The sequence below is a fragment of the Triturus cristatus genome, chromosome 3_2 (assembly GCF_964204655.1).
Source record: "Triturus cristatus chromosome 3_2, aTriCri1.1, whole genome shotgun sequence".
NCBI classification, from domain to species: domain Eukaryota; kingdom Metazoa; phylum Chordata; class Amphibia; order Caudata; family Salamandridae; genus Triturus; species Triturus cristatus.
The window spans coordinates 1060693459-1060709587 of record NC_140584.1 but is presented as its reverse complement, the minus strand read 5'-3'; the positions used below and the strand labels follow the sequence as shown (position 1 = coordinate 1060709587).

The following is a 16129-nucleotide window of genomic DNA, read 5'->3' as shown; positions in this document are numbered from 1 at the left end:
GCAGAGGACCTTGTCTTTTTTCCATGATCTGGTGTTTCTGGGTACTCTGTCTTCTTCTCGGCCCTTTCGTGGATGGGCCCGTGGTCGGGGGCTGCGTTCCATTTGGTTCCCGGCCTCTGCCACGACTGCTGCTGCCCCTGGTTGTTGGTCAGTTGGTGTTATGCCCTAGTGGAGTCACCGAGGCCTGGTGGTTATGGTTGTGGTCTCTTCCTCGAGCGGTTATGTGTTCTAGTTCGGTTGTTTCACTGGTTGTGGGTTCCTGTCTCCATTGGTGGTGCTGTTGCTATTTTGGGGGCTCGGCTCCGTTGTTCCTGGTTCGTTGGTCTGGTCTGTTTCCGGCTGGTGGGGCCTGTCGGTCATCGATCTTAGTTACTGGATTCCGTTCTGGGGCCGTTCCCCTTTTGGACTGTTTTCCAGGTTACCCCGTTGTCCATAGGCCCGTGATGCGGTCTGCCATGTTCTCTGGCGTTGGCCTGTTTTTGTCACAGGGCACTGTTGTGCTGGTTCCGGTGGCGGTGCGGGACCTGGGGTTCTGTTCCTCTCTGTTGCTGGTCCCGGCGCCCGTTGATTCCTTCCGCTCTATTCTGAGTCCCCGGGCTTTGTACGAATTGGTGCGGCTGGGTCATGTTTGGATGATCCCCTTGCAGCCCATCATTCTCCTCATCCTGGTGGGCGTTTTTGGCTTCCCTGGATTTGGAAAGCGCCTTTTTTCCCGTTCCTGTCCTTCCGGCGGGTCAGCAGTTCCTGCAGTTTGGGGTGGACGGGTTCCATTGCCAGTTTCTTGTGTTGCTTTTTCGGCTTCTCTACTGCTCTTTGGGTTTTTCCACAGTGTTGGCTCCTGCTGTAGGGGTTTTGCTGAGTCTGGGTTTCCCTGTGTTTCCCTATGTTGCTTTTGTCTAGTTTCTGCTTCCACCCTCCTTGAGGCTCTTCTGGCGATGGTGGCGTTGATGGCGTTGTTCCAGGTTCTGGGGTTCATGTAGGATCTGGCCTGTCTCATCTGGTTCCTGTTCAGGGACTTTGGTTATCCGAGGCCTGTTCAACACTTTGCAGGGAGCGGTTTTCTCACTCCGGCTCGGTTCTCTACCCTGTTAACTATTCTGCGGGTCCTGCTGGGTCGCCCTTCTGCCCCGGCTCGAGGTTGATTGCAGGTCCGGGTATTGGTGGCTGCCACCACGGTTGTGGTTCCTTGGGATTGCCTGCACCTCCGGTCCTTGGTGATTCTTCTGTTGACTCGTTGGGACCCTTCCCATGCAGGTTGCGTGGCTCTGGTTCCTCTCTCCCCTGTTCCGGTTCTTTCTTTGGCCTGGTGGCTTTGCTTTCCCGATCTGGTGTAGGGGGTGCGTTTTCTGCTTCCTTCTCTACTCTTGTTGGCCTCGTACGCCTGTCCTTGGGGTTGGGGGGTCCTTGGTGGCCGACGAGTCTGTTGGTTCGTACCGGCTTTCTGGTGGCTTGTTGTTACTTGCGTCGTCGTGGGGGGACCAGGTGCGCGTTGTCTGTACTTGCTGACTTCCGTGTTTTGTGTCTGGGCGAACTCTCGTCTGTTGGCATTGAGGGCTGTTTGTGTTCAGGGGCATCTGTGTTTTCATACGGGCGGCTTGGGCCACTTCCCCCTGTCCTCTATTTTATGACGTCTGTCTGTTTCTCTGTTCCAGGACCTTTGTTTCGAATCGGGACTCTCTGCATCGGTCTTTTTGTTTCCCCTCACGACGCTCTTCTCCCCCGGTTTTGTTCCGTGGTGTTCTGTCCTCAGGCTTGGGGGCTGCTCTTTCGTTTCCTTGGCCTTTGGGCTTTCTGTATGCCTTCCCTTCTTTTTCTCTCCTCCCGAGGGTGCTGCAGCGGATTCGGGGGGTGAAGGTGTCTGTGCTGTTTGTTGCTTCTTTTTGGCTTCGCTGCCTTTGGATTACGCTCCAGCTGCTGCTTGCGGGGGGCTGGTTTGGCCGACTTCCCTTGACTCCGGCTTAACTTCTGTGTCCGCACCTGTCTTTGCCCTGTCTTTGTCGCTTGCATCAGACGGCCTGGCTCTTGGGCGGCTGCCGTTGGCATCTTTGGGCTATTTCTTCTGTGGTGGCCTGTGGCATTCAATAGTCGTGTCGGCCTTTAACGTTTCAGAACCATGGTGCGCATTAGGGCTCTTTTGTCTCCTTGTGCTCTTCTCTTGGTCTGGATCCGTGTTTGAGATCCGGCTTCTATTCTTGTCTTTCTCTGTGATGGGTTTTTGATGGACCTTTCATCTTCCACCTTGTCTGGTCGTTGGGCTGCCATTCTGGCTTGTCGGGGTTCCGGGGCCTCGTCCGAGGTAGTTGCTCCTTTGGTGAGTCGGCTTCTTCGGAGCTTTAGGCTTCGTCGTGCGGTCTCTCCTGTGATCGTGCCTTCTTTGGTTTTGCCTACTGTTTTGCGGGGTCTGCAGTTGCCCCCTTTTGAGCCCTTGTTGGAGGAGGACTTGTTGTGGTTGTCCGCTAACGTAGCTTTTTTGTTGGCCTTCACCTCCGCTCGTCGGTTGGGTGAGTTGGGTGCCTTGCTTGTTTCTTTCCCTTCTTTACAGTTCCTGCAGGATAGGGTTGTTTTACAGCTTGATCTGGCTTTCTGCCTGGGGTTTCTTCCAGGTTTCATTTGCAGCAGGAGGTGATACTTCCTGTTTGCCTACGGAGGGGGTTTCCCTTGTTCCTACTTCTTTGGCTGTTCAAAGGGCTCTTCAGTTTTGCCTCCAGCGTTCGCTGGGGTTTCGGCTTTCTCCTGCCCTATTTATATCCTGTGGGGGTGTGGCTAAGGGGAAGTAGGTTTCCACTTCCACGATCAGTCGATGGGTGCGTTTGGCGGTCTGCAGTCCTATAAGTCTGTGGGTCTGACTCCTCCGTCTCAGGTGCAGGGTCGTTCGACACTTTCTATGTCTGCTTGAGGAGTAGGGTCCAGACTAATTTGCATATGGCAGGGTCCAACCTGGAGTGGTGTGGTGAGCAAAAAAACAATGGATTATACTTAGATTTGTGAATGGGGGTGAATGTTTGATTTGTTCAGCATTCCGTCCATCATTTGTTCTTTTTCCTGTTGTTGCCCTAAGTGGGAAGGGTATACCCAGACATGTGTCCCGTGCTCACTGTACCACTAAGTTCAAGCTAGCCTGGCTGATGAGGGCTGATACTCCAAAACCAGTCACATGATGCTAGTTTCCGTTCCATGGAGGACATGGCCTGGCAGTTCGAGCTGGACTGTTCCCATGGCTAGGTCCAAACTGGGGTGCCCTGGTGAGCAAAATAAACTTTGGCTTAAACCCTGATCTGTGACTGGAGGTGAATGTTGGATTTGTTCAGCATTCCTTCCATCATTTGTCCCTTTTGCTTAAATCTTAATACTAGCAACTAATATGAGATTGGCCCTTCTCCTTTGGTAGTAGGAGCGCCACAGACAAAGTTTTGGTGACTTAACCAGACTCCAATTCATGAAGTCAAGAAATCAGCTAATATGCTACACCAACATTCCACATATGGGATATCACATTCCTATCCCATATGTTAGACGTTCGCCACACCCTTTAAACATTATATGGCAGATGAAGGAGAAATTAGTGTTTGATTCAGGGACCACAAAGGGAGTCATGTAAGCTGTCCTCAAGCATTTTCAAAGGATACATTTGAAAAGAACAGGAATATTTCTAGCACTCACATACCATCCTAACAGAGAGGAAGAATTGGTGTCAAAAGTTACACCACTTCAACACGAAAATCAGCCATGTGAGACAGCAGTAACCATGGTATAAAAGGGATATACTCTCTTATGTTTAAAAATAAGGGCTGCTAAGATTTCTGGAGAAGTTGAGGTTCGCAATTCACTTATTTGACCATAAAGTTCCAATTTGCAGTACCACAAAACACCAACCATTACATAGACAATTTGTAATTTTGTAGCTGATTGCCACAAGTGCGAGGAGATAATGATATTAAAGGGCAGAAACTGTTATACAGAGTGTACATCAATTTATTGACTTAGATGCCAGCGATTAGTATTTTGCAGACTATACTCCAATACCCATAGGTTTTGATGCAAAGACCAATCTATTAAGGTGACTTGACCCGACTTTGCATCATAAACCAACACCAACTGTAAGCAAGCGCAAGGAACGTGTTGATTTATCCCTAGGATCTAACACATTGCATGCGTGTAGCAGTGTACAGCATACATCCGATGCATCTAACCTTTCTGCAGTTGCTTATGTATAGGAATTTGTAACAGAGGTTATGCTCGCAGTACAAACCCTCCAATGGACAGCGTGCAATCGCCTCTAAGCCATGGTCTGACTGTGCGTATCACAGAGCAGCCGGGCTGTGCAACGGCTCTGGGGACGACACCGGCGGCAGCCCAATCTTAGTATATGTGACTCTGTACTGTGTTTGCCCCTCTGTGCACGGAGTGAAGCAAATCTGGATGCCAAGTTGCGCTGCATTTTTCACCTTGCCATGGCAATGCATTCTTGCCCAACACCATATTGTTATAATTGCAAGAGGAACTTTTACATTAAATTATCAATATGCATTTGTTAAATAGTAACATATAAGCTTTTACTTCGACTCTGCAGATATCATTGGCAGCAGTATGCTGCAGAAAGCTTAAAGGTGAGACAGTAACATCTATATACAAGCACTGGCAATGTCAAAAGGTCTGGCTTTGTAAGAATGTTGTATGGTAAAGTGAAGCATTATCAGTGAATGGCATGGAAATGGATATTTATTTGTGTGGAAGCAAAGTACTGTAGAAACATACTGGTGTAGGTTAAAAGGTAAGATGTTGCACGGTCAAGACAGGCCAAATATTAGGATCTACTTTGCTCTTCAAATCGCTTTCTGTCCTGATGTTGACCCTGTACATACCTTCAGATCGAAACACCGTCAACACCAAGGGGCATAAAGACATCCTATTATAAAGCTGGTCCACTAGGAGCAAACATGATCAAATTCAGTCCTTAAATGCACTCTTGCATTTCCTACTGTCTATTTTACTGTCACCTTTTGTATTTTCTCACTACTGCATTCACTTGCATTGTGTGATCACTATATTTCACGGAGCACCATTGTTGTTTTTTTGTAGATCCTGTGTACACTGTATGTAATTTGAAATTGGAATTTATAACAATGTTGTGTATATAAAGGACCTTCATACTGGATACAGAGCACTTTTGGCATTTATTTGCTTGTGAATGTACTTATTGATAGTCAAACACTTGCAACTTTTTGGTTCAATGAATCCTAGAAGGATATTTGTGGTTTCTTAATTATTGTATACCCTATTCTCCCTAGGTATGATGTGGTTTGCTTCTGTGGCAATAGCACTTTTAGAAAATTGGCATTTTCCTGTCCTTAACTGTCTGAGGTCTTTCTAGGAGTTTCCAGCTGCTTGGTCCTGTTTAATTGCTCCCCCATCAGGAATGCGTATTGTGCCCAAACAGTGAACAATAGGACCTTTTTATAGTTGGAAGAGGGCCATCTTGCCAGGATGAGAGGGGTGAAGCTGTTCCCTGCCCCACTTACATTTCAAATGACTTCCTCCAGCACACTCACAAAGAAACTTGACATCAGTTTATTATCACCCTAGACCTCATGGAGCCTGAGCACGGGTAGAAAGGGCAAGGTAGGAAGGAATGATGTGAGGGTGGACTAGAAATTTACCCCACTTCAAAGGGTAGTACCAAGTAAACTTATTAGACCACCTGACCCCCTCATCAGTACACTGCTGAACATGTGGGCATTACAGAAGGACTGCCTTGTTTCCCAGACGACTGCAATGCAGCTTGAGGCTGCTTTATTTTTCAGAGGAATTCCCTGCTGTTACCAGAGGTCTGTCCTTATACTTGAGGGCTTCCTTGTTAGTCAGAGGACTGTCCTGCTTTTTGAGGCCTGCCCTGCTCTCCGAGAAGGAAGACTAGACCTGCTTCCTTCATCCCAGGCGAACCTGAGTGACTCCAAGGGTAAGTTGGCTCACTTTCTGTTCTGAGCTACAAGGACACAGCAAGTTCCAGAGGCTTCCCTGCAACTGCCAAACTGACCTGCTTCAACTGCCCCTGTCTGGCCCTGTAACGGATACTGCAACTGTGCCTTCCTAAGCCTTGCTGGCCTCTGCTTGAGTGAGTTCCTGATCCCCTAGATGTGCCTTTTCAGGCCCTAGAACCTTGACTGGCATTAGCAGGGCTGTGAAATATGGAAGTTTTGAACTCTGCGTGCTGTACTTTGAGAAGGTAACTTTTTCAGCAGGACCAACCAGGTCCCTTTATCTGGCCCACACTCCATTGGGGTCAGCTGACCTTGTGACTTTGTCCTGGCCTAGCACGACCAGATACCCACGATTGGCGAATTCTGCTTCTTGGCACTATTTTTACTTACACTTTAAAATTGCATATCTCTGGTTTTATTGATTGGTTGTTTGTAGTTTTGGCCTTGTTGTATTTATTACAATTTATACTATTTTTCTGAATTAGTTTGGGATTTTTATTATGTTGGGTACTCACTTTATTACTGTTTGTGTGCTACAAAAATAGCTGATTAAGTGCCTCTAAGTTAAGCCTGACTGCTTTTGTGGCAAGCTACCAGAGGGTTAAGCAGAGGGTAAACCGTTACCATGCAAGCACAAACTTCTGCTGTGCTGAAATTATGCTCTTGCATCAGGGAGTGCATCAACCATTGCTGGCCATGAACATTTACTTTATTTTTATTGTATTTTATCGGCACATACTACAAAGTAATGGGATAACCTGCTAGCTGAAAATGTTTAAGGAAGCAATTACTCCCACAACCCCTAAAAGCGTGCCAACCTGTGTGTTTTATGCAATTGTACTTGAAAGTTGTGGCAAACCAGTCCTGAGTGCCACAAATAGGCTTCCATGTGTACTCCTGTGTGTGACCACTTACTGACTCCTTGCAGCGCTGAGACGAGAGGGAACTACTGTGCACATGTTCAAGTAAAGAGGGGTAGCCTGGTCAGTGTATGTGCAGCAGATGTGTATCCAGCAGTAGCGGCCCGTGGTGGGAGTGTTGCTGGGCGCTGACGTGGGGCGGGGGAGGGGCAGGGTGCGGGGTAGTAAGCAACGGATTATGGCTGATTAGAGGTAAGTAAGCATATAAATAAATAAAACGAATTTCGTTGCGCGCGCTGCATCGCCAAATGCGATGGAGCGCACACAACAAACTTCGTTTTATTTATTTATATGTTAACTTACCTCTAATCAGCCATAATCCGTAGTTTACTAACTCCCACGCTGCCCCTCCCCCGCCCCACGTCAGCGCCCAGCAGCACTCCCACCACGGGCCGCTACTGGTATCCAGATATACCTTTGGAAGGATTCTGGGACCATGCTTGAAGGATGTGACAGTTTATAGGATACTCACCAAATGCTCCAACTGAAAGAATAAGACAGGTCATCGGTATAGAGTTTTAGTGTTGTATACACAATCTCCAGTCTTAGATACATGAAGCTGCTTCAGTTCCTTCAAACAGAACTAAATTCTATGTGCTTTTCTCACATCTACCCAAAACTATGGAAACACTCTCATTCAGTCATTTCTTTGCATTTACCTCCCATACATGGTGGGCAGCAAGAGCAGTCTAGAAGTAGTATATCTGAATAATAAATGTCCACACCTTGCCATATCCTGTAATTGAAGATTGGACATTCCCTCACAGCACATCAAGAACTGATAATCACTGTTGGCTGTATGCATACACCAAGACCAGTGTACTTCAATTTCTTCTAGAGCTACCAAAACATTTAAGAAGGTTACTGCATTTGATCACTGGGGCAGGGAATAGAGACAAGCATTTTGTAATAGTTGCAGAGGACAGAGAAAAATACATTTGTACCTTTAGATTGGTTTCATGTGCTCAAGGTGATATGGAAACTAAAATATGGTACTAAGTTCTTAAAGTGGAATAGGATTGAATATAACAAATCTAGTAACTAAAGTTAAAGTAAACAGTTGTCTGTCTGAATTTATTCAATTATGAGGCACTAGCAGACACAGCAATCCAATAGTATTTCATTTACCAACATATCTCTTGGCAGAATTGCTTGAGGACTTAGTATATCAGAGGTTGCACGTCAAGAGGAATGGAGCAGATCATCGCTCATCTTGAGAACAATATCCTGCAATGTAAATAAGCAGTAGATGATGCTGGCAATGGACATGTATTTGTTTAGAGAGATAGTAAACTTAATAAAATTGTTTCCCTATTAGGATTCCTGAGCATTTACAAATGTTACTTCTGAAACAAAGTCTACAACATAGGTCATGTGTCCCTTGTAATTGATATACCATCATCTCCTGCTATTTACAAAAAATCGCAATTCTTTATTTTTTGGACTTCTTTTCTTTTAACTTAACCACCTTCTTTTCATTGATAACATCCAAACATAAATCCTTAGTCAATATTCTAAAATGCCTATGAAACTAAAAAGGCCTTTCAATGAACCGTGATGATTAAAATTGATGCTACCAAGGAGTTCGCTTCAAAAACAAAAACTTGGTTTAACTCCTCCAAATCCTATAGGATGAATTATTTTTGGCTCATAAATACAGATATTCATTTACTTCGATTATCCTCTGCCTCAGTGTAGAATCTCCTTGTAAGTATGCCATGAGCCATGTTCAAAATATCCTGTAGTGTATAAATGAATTTTATGCATCCTTGAAATTAACCAACAAGTGCTGCAAAAAATCAATAATCAACTAGCATATACAAAACAATATAGGAACCAAAATGACAATCTCTCACTAGTGCAAAAATTGAAGTATATAAATATATATATAAAACTTGTACAAGCAGACAGTGTAGTTCTCTCTAATGCTAAAAGCTAATTTAATGTGTGAGACCAACACTATTATATATATATATATAGTGTTGGTCTCAAACATCAAATAAGCATATCTATATCTATATATATATATATATGTAAAAAAAAGTTCCACCTCCTTGAACGTGAAATCAAGCCCACAACTGTCCACAGTTCAAAAAACTTTATTCCAGCATGGCTAGTAGCATAACGCGTTTCGACTCCATTGTTTCTTAATCATATGCATTACCATCAGCAGCTACTCATTGGTTTAATTTATACGTGGTATTCGTGAACACCGACAAGGGACACAATGTACATCTTAGTAAACCGTGAGGAGGGCTTCTGTTGTAAAAGTGATCCAAATTAAAGTTCGTAATTAGGATACAGTTGCTTCCTTCCAATAAAGTTATTGCCATGATAAGTCCTAAGAAAAGTTCTCCTTTCGCACTTTCAATTGAGCACACTGTACCTAGTTCCTTGCTTTTACCGATCTTAAAAAACCACATATATGTACGTACATATACACACAGTGTTGGTCTCAGACATTAAATTAGCTTTTAGCATTAGGGAGAAATAATGCACTGGCTTCTCGTATAAGTTCCAGAGTCCATTTTTGTAAACTTTAAACCCCTTCCACTAAACACGAACAGAAGAAGAGCATTGCGATGCACACCCAACGGCTGGTTTTACCAAACTTACATCAACTTAGGTCGAGGCCGAGGGTAGCTTTGTGAAAACAATGTTATGCAAACCTTTGGGGGGCCAAGTTCGCTGGTGCAGGCTTTACTATGTTCTGTACTAAGAACTGCATTACGGTAATCCATTTGAGTACACGTAAGAATATGCTGCGGTGGGGCCATTCCTGAGCTCAGAATATGGATCAAAAAATCAAGTAATTAAAATAATCTAGCAATCAGTATAATTTAACATTGGCTATGCTCTTTTTCGCTTGGCATGTCATATCTGATTTTCCTACATTTGTATAATACACGTACACTCCCCACGTGTTCTGTAAATATTATCAGACAGTAGTTTGATAACATTTCCTAATGTGTGCCATATTTCCACATTCATGCCGGTTTGCGGGTAACTAGCCAACGCTACTGTGTAGCAGCTAAAACAATTGCTGTAAATAAAAATAATTGTGATATACGTTTTTAGCTAGTGCTTGCTGTTTCACAACTCAAAGGTACTCATTTTATCGACACCGACAAAGGGTTACATACAGATGGGCATGAAAGGTTGTCTGCCCATATTCAAACATGGCGCCGCAAGTTATACCCGAATCTTGCAGAGCTATCATATTAAGGTATCTTTTATTAAAAAAAAAAAAACTTCAGGCATAACAGTAAAAACGTTCATTTGAAACTTAAAGATAATAATTCTTACTATATCAACAATAAAAAAAGAAACCTCTGCCCAGCCATAGGAAGCCATCCACAAAGAAAAACAACTAGGAGCATGTTAACTAAGTATGCACAGAAACATCACAGCGAATATTTAAAAGTCCAAACATGTTTATATAGGCCAATGTTACATTGGAGTAGCTTACTTAGTTTTGTTTGTTTCTTTCTCATTTAAGTGCGCAGAGACCAACACAGTACCCAAAGCCCCCTCTACTCTACAAATACCACCTAACCCAGCATACATCATAAATTTCAAGAAATAACGTATTTATAGTGGAAAAAGAAAAAGCAACAAAAACAAAAAAAGAATAGGGCGCGAGAACTATTCTCGGAAGACTTTACACACTTGACATACCAGTGTTTAGGTACAGTTTCATCTTTAGAGATTATAAATGAATTTAAAACGACACTATATTTTATATGTTTAAGTGACCATTGCATGACAGGCGGAAATCCACTAGCACAAGAGTAATCTGTATTGTACGGATGTTTCCAAACATGAATTGCACCGACAACGTGTGGGTAACAAGCACTGCCACCCAAGTACCAGCTCTTGGTGAGGACCTGTGTCCCCGATCCGACCAGCCACATCTGCGGGCACAATGACCCGCCGCTGCTGCCTGCTTCCTGTCTCTCACACGCCAGCTTCCTTCGTCTGGGGAGGAGGTGGAAGGCGGAAGGGGGAGGTACACAGAGTACAGCAGAAAAAAGCCTACATCAATACCATGTAACTGTACTTCGGGAAACCGATCTAAACACCCACCGCGGCCCTGTAGTAAACACAACCCTACCCTACGGCCGACCGGACTCAGGAAACGATCTGTTTGTGCGATCATCACATGCACACTGACACTGCCCTTGTATATATCCCTGAACTCTTCCTCAAAAACATTTCCATCTAGCACCGAATGCGTAATCCACAGCACACTGCGGAGGGGTGGGGGAGTGGGAACACCCTTGGATGCTCCCCTCCGCCGCCAGCAGCCTGCCTCTCCCTGCGAGCGGCACAAACCCTCCCCGGTCTCCTATCGCCTCCCTTTAAATTATAATCCGGAATCATGTCAACCCTGTAACCTTCCCGAGTCACGTGCCCCCAGAACGGTATCCTATGCTAAAATCGGAAGAAAAGGCAACATTCAGACAGCACGCAGGCATAAAAAGAGGAGTAAAGTTTCTCTTACCCACAGGGATCGGAGCACTTTGTGCACAGCCTCCCCAGTCCAGATCTGAGGCTCCCTGCACCAGTTAATCTGGGAGAAAGGAAAGGCAAACGGAGGGAGGGAGAGGGGGGTGGTGCCCAGGGGGGTATAATTTCTTCTCAGATCAGCAGCGATCTCTCCCCCGATCCGCAGTGGAAAAGGAACCATTGATTTATTCCTGGAATCATCTCCCACAGCCTGTGGGGCGTAGGGGGAAAGGGTGGGGGGCTGGTAATTTGCTGTCCCCTACCACATCCCCCCGTTTCTGTTCTGTCTTTGTTCTGTAATCCCAGTAATATTGAAAGCTATTCGCCCCGTCTCTAATCCCAGCCCCGCTCAACAACAACATCTATTGGCTGTAATTTACATACAGGATTAACAAAGCAGTTTCAGGGAAGGGCAAAAAAATGAAGAAATAGGGGTGCTATTTTTTTAACCTGGCAAATGATTGGCATTTAAAAATTATGCATACACATAATCTGGCTTTGAAGACCGAGTGCATTCCCAGTGACTCTGAAGGCTCGTTTGGGTTTGCGTTCTTTAATCTATATTTTTGGTTTGACTCGAATGTGCTGCTCTGGTGTCAGATTATTCGAGATTACACAGACATGGCTCTGCGGAAACCACAGGGGGAAGGCGGAGAGCAGCGAGCTCTGCTGCCATAGGTGGCTGCGGAAAGGGGCAGGAGGAGGACGGCCAGGCTGGCTGGATGCAGAAGGTGGTGATCTGTGCATGCGCTACGCTGCAGGTCAGCAGCCGCCCTGATTCACGCACTGGGATCACTGGAGGTGCACAGAAAGCACCTCCGAATCTCAAACGAAGACCATGGCCCCTAGGACGCCAATGAACTCAAAGCACCTCGTATGATCGGGGGCTGCACCCCAGAACTGCAGACCACTGGAAATGAACTCAAAGCACCCCAATTCTGTCACAGGAGATGTAGCCGCCTAACGGCTAAAGCTACAGACCTCGGAATACAGGGAAGCAGGTCAGGTTCGAACCTCGGTTTGGTCTTGGGATTCTGGGCCAATCACTTGATACACCTATAACGAAAACAGAAAAAGAAACTGGTTCTATTGTAAAGTGCTCTAATATCCTTGAGCAAGGTTCGCACTAGACGAATGTACACAAAAGGGGAAAAGCTGACAGCACACTGAAATATTGTAGAGCACTGGAGGTGAACTCAACGCACCTCATACTAACAGAGGTAGAACCTGACACTGCCTCTGAGGTGCAGACTTATGTCATTGGAGATAAACTCACAGTACTTCCTAATAGCAGAGGCTGAGTCTAACAGCATCTCCTGAACTGCACAACACTGTAAGTGTACTCAAAGGCTATCATAATATCACCAGCTGCGGTTCGTGCAGTTAAAAGGGGGGGGGGGGGGGCGTGTAAGGGGGGATTTCAGGGGCGATGCAGAGGGAAAATTAAATAAATCATTAATTTTCCCTTGGCATAGTCCCTCGAAATCCCCCCCTACACGGCCCCACCGCTATTACCTGACCGGACCCTGGCTGAATATCACACCCTGGCACCAAGATGGTTCAATTTCTATACATATAATCACTGAAGGGTAACTGTTCCTACAAGGCAAGCAACAACCTATTTTGGTTGCGTAGAGAGAAAGGGAAGCAAAGAAAAAACAAGAAAGAATAAATAGTTGCCTCTATGCATGTGGTGAGAATCTGATGAAGGTGGGGGAATTTCTCCTTTTGAAAATAGTGCCCTCACACACTCTTGCAAGTGCCATGATTCATCATTGAGCGTTGCTCCTTGTGGGGGTGGCGCTGCTGTCCCCCACTGGCCCCGAGATAGGGCTCTTTGTCGGAGATCTTTCAGGAGATGCCACAGTTGTGCATGTGGGCCTAAAGGAGTGGCAAGTGAATTAAAATTACCCCACTCGTACCCAGAAGCCTAGTTTTATTCGTGGGTCCGAGAGGTAAGAGTAAAAAATTGCGGGAGATGGAGCACCTCTAATAAACAAATACAGTAGAGGTAGGAGTATTATTCTGCTGCTCTACGTACCCGTGCGTGTATGTGAAGGTGAGATCTGGTCAACATGTTTTGCACTTGGAAAAGGTCCCTAGTGGACCTGGCGCGCTTCGTCAGGACCGTGATGTGCAAAATACGACAATAAAAATAGGAATCAGGGACAGCGACACCCTGTATTCCTATGGTACCTACATTAAGGTGTGGATGTGTCAAGGTGCTCATGGGAACATCTCAATCGTGTTCCTGTTTTCAACCTGGTGAAAAAACATAATTGGGAGACAAACACATAAAGACATACAAACATAAAAGTGAATTCATTTGTCCACTTTTAACCTGATTACAACAGCTGTGTATCTTTTGTGGCAGGCTTGGGAAGGCGTGCCCCTGACATCATCATTATGCCGAATGTACATGCATGACAGAATCTTCTGTCTCTTTTGTGACTTGTGACGGGGATTCATGCACAAGCCCCGTGTCACTTTCGCCTGGACGTGCTTCACCAGTGTGGATTGGTAAAACACACTCATTTGCATAGTGGTGGCCACCGTTGTGATTGCTATAGAGAGAAATACGTCGGTGGAACAATAAAGGCATCGCTGCCATAGTGCAAAGTGGCAGTCCGTTGCCATAACATAATTGTGCAAATACACTCTAGATACTGTTCGTTACGTGACAAAATGCATGTGCAGGTAGACTCGTTCTGTCAATCACAGCATTCATACAAATTAGTCAAGCCATACCCCTTTCAAAGAAATGGAGAGCCTCATCGGCAAATCCCAGTGGTCACGAAGGAAGATACCTGTCGGATGATAATCGAGTCGTGAGCCCAGGGGAGTGGTCGAACATAGCTGTGGTCTCGCGAGAGACAGCTGAAAAATAATCACAAGTCAACCCCTTTGTCTCAGCCCAATACCTGTCTGACGCCGGTGGAATACTGCGGTGCATCTAACCAGTTAGGATTGTTCCCAGGCGGAAGTGACGTGGCTAGGTCTGGAGGCGAGGGTAATAGTAGGAAGGAGTTTGAGGTTCTAGGAAAAAACGTGTGCACACAGGTGTACGTAACCCATGCCGAAAGTGGTGGCCATCTTGGAATGTGTACGTGTGTACTCGGATGTGAGCTGGCACATCGAGGCTTGGTCAACCTTGGAGTATTGCCAATGTGAACTCCGTGGCGTCTTAGCTACTGCAAGGCAGGCGGATACAAACGGCTACTAAAGTTCACTTGATCACCTGGTTCTGAAAATCAAATGAAATAAATTAAAATCGGAATTAGTAGCAGCCATGTTTGGGTTGTATGACGGCTGCGGTGTGGTTGTAGCTTGTCCAGGAGTGTACTCTGTGCGAGAGAGTGATCGTGGCCAGGGACTAAGCTGTATATAATCGCAGTAACACTTTACAAATAAGGCACATGCCCACACACGTGGTGACTGGAAAGTGACATGTAGGGCTGATCTTAAAATATAGATGTGATGCGGGCTTTTTATGGGGGTTAGGTCACCACATATGACAGGTGTTCTAATGCTAACTCGGTTCAGACTGGTGTTTAAAAAATATCTCTAGGTGACTCAAGTGATTAATTCAGCCCAGGGTATCTCATCATTCAAACCCCCAGAGTTGCTTCTTAACCGGAACACCCAGCGTTGTTCCTGCCTAAATAGGGTGCTAGGGGTCCAATTGGGATTAGATTCAATGATGGTCCTTCTAAGACTGTCCGGGGCAAGGTTCTTCTCAAAGAAGTGGCTCAGTAACTTTGTGCTAGTCTTCTTGCATCGTATTGTACTCTTGTGTTCCCCTATACGTATTTTAACGAGCCTAGTCGTCATACCTACATATCTCTTGTCACAAGGACAAGTGATGAGGTATATGCAGTTTTTTGTATTGCAGTTCGTGTGTCTTTTTTGAACCCAGGGTCTGGCCAGCCCCAGGTGAATCTGTTTAAATACTCCTGTTAGGGGACACACGGAGCATGACCCGCATGGGTGATGGCCATCAACAGGTAGAAGTGACCACAAAGTAAGTTGAGTGGTGATAGGCAATTTCGGTCGTGTATGGACCAAAAGGTCCTTCAGGTTCTGTGTTCGTTTGAAGGAAAATAGAGGGGGAGGTCAAGGTTTAAATCCTCCAGTCTCCAAAATGCCCCAGTGTTTTTAATCAGTTTTTGGATTTTGTTGGAGTTGGGAGTGAATGTAATTACGCACGTAAGTACATCTGTCTGGGGTCTCGCCTTCACTTCTAACAGTGCTTCCCTGTGATTATTCCTCATCCGCTTTTGTGCTTGTCGTATTCTTCTTCTTGGATAGTGTCGTGCAGACAAGTTATCAGCCAAGACTTTTGATTCTTTTTCAAACTCGCATTCGGTGTTACAGTTGCAGCGTAGTCGTAGATTATTCCTACGTGCTTTTGGGTGGTGACTCTCGTACATCAGGAGACTGTTACGGTCTGTAGGCTTCTTGTAGTTTGTTGTCAACAGGGTCCCTTAGTGTAAGGTCATCCAGAGGTCCAGAAAAGCAATACTATCATGTGAAATGGTCCCTGTGAATTTTAAGAATGGGTCCAGGGTGTTCAGCCACTCACAGAATGTTCTGCATTGGTTTCCATCACCTCTCCAGAAGAGCAGAATATCATCTATTTAGCGCTGCCAAGTGAGTATATTCTCCCTGTAAGGGTTGGTCTCTTCCAGAACAAACTTGTCTTCAAAATTGTCCATATACAAA

The 16129-nt window shown here is 45.4% G+C and overlaps 1 protein-coding gene across 2 annotated transcripts in view; it reads right to left on the bottom strand.

The window, feature by feature from the left end:
• The window catches only part of GTF2IRD1 (GTF2I repeat domain containing 1), a 1036986-nt gene extending 1025197 nt beyond the window's left edge, over positions 1 to 11789 (bottom strand). Inside the window, exon 1 of one of the 2 annotated variants that reach the window (XM_085649787.1) lies at positions 11403 to 11789. The gene's annotated coding sequence lies outside the window, so the exon portion shown is untranslated. The remainder of the gene's footprint in view (positions 1 to 11402) is intronic. The other variant, XM_085649789.1, reaches the window with a different exon arrangement.
• Positions 11790 to 16129: the final 4340 nt, after the last annotated feature.